Raw genomic sequence first — 5,214 nt, 5'->3', positions numbered from 1 at the left:
GAATGAGGAAGGGACCTAATAATGGATATCTATGATCTATAACAGAAGTAAAGGAATAAATTGACCTAACATGTCAATATGGCTAATAATCAAAATTTTAGTAGCCATTAAATTGTAGGAGGTTCATTAGTTTCTGTTCAGTGTGACTGACTTTTTAAAACTGAAAAAAAATAACGTAAGGGAAGACTACAGTATTTTTCAACCTCTATCTGCCACATCTTTAGCCAGGGTCATGTGTAATGGAATGAAAAGTTTTAGGAATATGTGTCCAGAAATATGTCTGTATTCTCTATATGTAATGTTCTGAGGATGTTCAGCTTCTTTACCAAAACTGGTGTTCTTGCTAAAGCCTAAGTAGACTAATAAATCTAAGTAATGACCCAGGTATTTATCTTAGTGATACAGCCCTGTTTTAAAGGATGATTATTTTTATTATTCAGCCAATCCTTGTTCGGTTATTTATCGTATAGTTCCTTTTGTGATTTTAGTGACAATATAAATATTTGTTGTACTGGAGTCCTTGCATTCCTGAAAATATCCAAGGTGTTTGACCATATTGTACAGATGTGAAAGATCGATAATGACTTATTAGTTATTCCTGGCAGTAGCTCATCTGTTTGTGTTGGTCGTCCACTAGAACTTCATCAGTGGACATGGGTCAGCACACAATAGACGCTGTTGGCTGAATGTTTTTGCTTGATGGGCTGTTCTCAGTCCAGCAGTGACACTGAGGGGATTATTTAAAAACACTAGCAGCCCTGCTGTGTCTGATCCACTCACATCACCACCATGTCAGTGTCACTGCTGTGCTGAGAATGACCCACCACCCAAATCATATCTGCTCTGTAGTGGTCCTGTGGGGGTCCTGACCACTGAAACACAAGGTGAAATGGGGATAAGATGCCTGCAGCAAACAGGTGGACTACAGTACTATATATACAGTATATGGTTATTGTTTTTAGGGGCTATTTTATATAATAATACAAGAAATAAATTAAAAGTATGGTGAGACAAAGGCTGGAATACAGTGAACATGAGATGGCTTCCTAATTCTCATCAACGCCGGCACGTCACATGTCCAGCAGGAGGGGAGGACAAAACACCCACCACACACACGATTGACTGTGACAATAACCCACAGTGAGACGCAATTTTCAGCGTGTGTGATTCTGGAAATGCAGATGCTCAACAGACGGCTGGCTGAGATTTTACTGACCGCCCAGGACGAGCCCTTTTAGAACTTCCCTGATGCATTTAAAGCCCTGACTCACCTCTGAGTGCGTGCAGACACATGGAGACATGACATGTGTGCTGATGTGTGTGTTAACCCCTCCCAGCTCCTGCCATTACTGCAGCGTTGAATATGCTTGAAGGTTAGAGCACGTAATAATTACGCACTTCCTGCTGCTAAGTGCCTGAAAGACTGTCCTGCAGATCTGTGACACATACGATACCGAGAAAAAAAGAAAAAAAGACTGCCATTAAATATGCTGTAGACATAAAAAGAGACTCCTTTTTGCAGACTCCTGCTTCTACAAATTTTCTTCTAAAATTAAGATAATTAATTGGGACTTTGTCCTCCTGGGCTGCAGTAACAACCTCTATTCTGGGAAGGGAAATGCTGGGATGTTGCTGTGAGGATTTGATTTCATTAAGTCACAGAAACATTAGTGAGGTCAGGTGCTTGTGTTAGATGATTAGTTCTGGATCACAAAAGCCACTCAGACTTGTCAGAAAGGTGTCAGATGGAGCTCTGTCATGCCAAATAACATATTTTCACTGGAGTGCTATCCAGTGCTGGAGGGCTTCATACCCCACAAGCCCACACTTAGCATTGAGCTTTGTAAAATTAAGGTTCCCGAGTGGCTGCTTCAGAGTGCCCAATTCAATAGAGATTGTACAAACTGTATCTTTCTGGATTTATTATATTACAAATTAGGCAGCCCAGTTGTGCACCAGGTAGTGTTATTGCCACACTGCTCCAGGCTCCTGGGGTTCTGGGTTCAATCCTCACCTTAGGTTACTGTATGATGGAGGTCTAGTGTGTTCTCCCTGTGTTTGTGTAGGTTTACTCGGGGTGCTCCAGTCTCCTCTCACAGCCAAAAAACATGTTGCCAGTGAAATTCCACATTACACTCTTAACAATAAGGATGCTACAAAGGATTATTTGAGCGATTCCATAGAAAAAGTTTTTTTGTTTTGCAAAAAAATTGGTAAAACACCTTAAGGATTCTTCACAGTCACACATCTCTTTAAAAATATGGTCCTTTATAGTATCACATTGATTCTTCTATGGCATTGTTTAAAAAAACACTTTGTGGCACCTTTATTTTTAATGTAGTACTGTTTTAATGCACAATAATTCAGTAATTCCCTAACGCCACATAGAATAATGTCTGTTTCCACGTTTTAAAAGCAGAATCGACAACAATACAAAATATTATTTTAAATATTTTGAAATGAAATGGTGTACTATTTAAATCCTGCTTCATAAAATATCAGATATTTTGTATATATGGGATACAAAAAAGAATTTTGATTTGTTAACGATCTTAATTTAACTTACAAATGTACAAAACAAACTCTTCAATGTTTTTACTGACAAACGTTATATTTTGTAGCTATAAATATATGTTCAGTTTGGTGCCTGTAACACATTAAAATTGAAGGGACAGTGAAAATCAGAGAGAAAGTAAAAGGAGCTTTCACCAAAGGGTCTTTGCCAAAGTTTGTGAGTGAAATGTCAAACAGGTTAAAAAAGAACATTCCTCAGTGCAAGATTGGAAAGAAATTAAGTATTTCATCATCCTCCATATGGAATATTTTGAACAGGTAAAGATTCAGAGAAACCTAAGTCTGCGTAGTGCGTTATCAGAAAAATATGTTTGAATAAGTGTGATCTTCAAGCCCTCAGATAGTTTTGCATGAGAAACAATCATGCTGCTGTGGTAAATATAGCCACATAGGCTCAGAAATACTTCAGAAAATCTGTTATACACGGAGAAAGACATTATTTCTATGTGGAACCACAGCCCAGGCTCCTCTCAGATAGTACAAAATAGAGTGGAGACATGTGCTGTGGTCTGATAAGTGCATGTTTGAGCTTACTTTTGGGGAAAAAGGACATTGGGTTGTCTGCCAAAGAATAAAGTGTCCATCCAGACTGTTATCAGTGAAAAGTTCAAGTTCAGGTTCTAGAGGATTTATTGTGGATTCAGCTTCGTACAAGTCACATGAAACAACATTCCTCCAGGACAGTGACACAAAACAAGATATAATTACAAACAGTATATACATTGCAATCAGAAACAGAGCAAAAAAAAAAAACCATAATAATAATAACAACAACAACAGTAATAATAGTAATAAAATAATAATAATAATAATGCACTACAATTGATAATAAGTGCAACAATGGACAGAATAAGTACCAGTGGACAACAGTATGTGAGTTATACAGTCATTTAATGTACTAATTAATTTTACTGATTGGAAATATCCAAAATCATATGGCAAATTTGTGTTGGTTGCATATTGGTGTGTGTGTGTGTGTGTGTGTGTGTGTGTGATAATCAAGAGGCTGAATCTGTAGCACACATTATGAATTGTTGTCCAGCTCTTAAAGGACTTTATATTCTTAGACATGACCTAATTGTACATTTAATTAGTAAGGAGCTTGCATTTATGTGACGTTCAAAAACGGTAATTCATGTGAATGAAATGGTTAAAGTAGAGTGGTTTTTATCTTTGAACCAGGAGAGGTCACAGGTCATTTTTAGTAACTGTCCGAATTCTCCCGACATTGTTTTGATTAATGAAGGGAGGAGGAGTGTGGTGATTGTGGAAGTTGGATGTTCTTACGATGGATATATGGAGTTGTGTTACACCACTAAAGTCTTAAAGTATCAGCCACTGATGGAGATTCTTAACACAGGCTGTGTGTGCGTGGTCTACGGATTGTAGGACTGGGAAAGAAAAAGGACAAGCACATAGTGAAGTATTGTTCTGTTTCTGCAGTTATAGGGAGTCTGTTTATCTGGAGAAGGTATATCTGACAGATATCTCTGCCATCTGTCTCCATGACAAATGCATACTGTGAATTTAATTATGAACTGTGTAATGACCCTGAACCACTATTTGGGTTTTATATGATATTATATTTTATATGTTATATTCAAATAAGGCATTATTATATATATATGTGGAGGGTATCTGTTAGCACAGACTTTCTGCAAGCTGAGGAGTCTGATGGCGGCTTGTTGGTAGAAAAGCAACATGTCTCATGGTATGGAGGGACCCACAGCATGTGGCATCACATATATGTGGAGATATATATTGGGGTTTCAGGTATCTACATATTTTGGAGTCCATAATAATTTCAGCAAGATTATGTCAGTCAACAGTTTGCTTCTCAGATACAAGGCTTGACTGGCCTGCCTGCAGTCCAGATATATCTCCTATGGTGCATTATGATGAGGAGAATCTACCACAGACTTTTGGAGCATCTGATTACTTCTACTCAATAAGAATAGGTACTAATCTGACTAGCAAGACTTCAGCTATTTGTATCCTTATTTCCCAAAGGGTAATTATTGGAAAGGTAATACAGTGGTAAACATACTATTTCCCAATGCATCAATTTTTTTATGTTTACTTTGTCGTATATGTCTGTTAATAAAGGCTCAAATAAATAAATCATAGATTTTTGTTATTACACTTGCAAAATACCCCAACGTCTCTGAAAATGTGAAATGTGTAAAATATTGATAGATGCCAAAAAATGTGGGTACTGTACTGCGTTAAATCATTTTAATCCAATTCAAATCCATCAGCTACAATATATGATGCCCATAAAGAACCATGGTTTATGCATCAAAACCAGCTGCTTTTTTTAGCCACCGATAGCCATTTGAATAGGGTTATAGTTTTTATTTATTATTATATCTTTTTATTGCATATGGGCAAATATTAAAAACTGTTGACAGTCAAGGGAGAAAAAACAATGTAGCTAATTTAAGCCATATCTAACACCCAATCCTTTACCCTTCCGTCAGCCGTTATATTTTTTTATAATTATTATTTTTTTTCTAATAATTATTTTTTAGCCTGTAGTCAGACAAGCTCCGCCCTCATCGGTTTAGATTGAAGTACCAATCAATCACAGCAGAGGAAGGCGTGGCGTGTCGGAAATCGGGTGGAAATAATAGCAACACG

Source organism: Hoplias malabaricus, chromosome 6 (genome assembly GCF_029633855.1).
Source record: "Hoplias malabaricus isolate fHopMal1 chromosome 6, fHopMal1.hap1, whole genome shotgun sequence".
In the NCBI taxonomy this organism is placed as follows: Eukaryota; Metazoa; Chordata; class Actinopteri; order Characiformes; family Erythrinidae; genus Hoplias; species Hoplias malabaricus.
Note: the sequence above shows the minus strand (reverse complement) of the source record.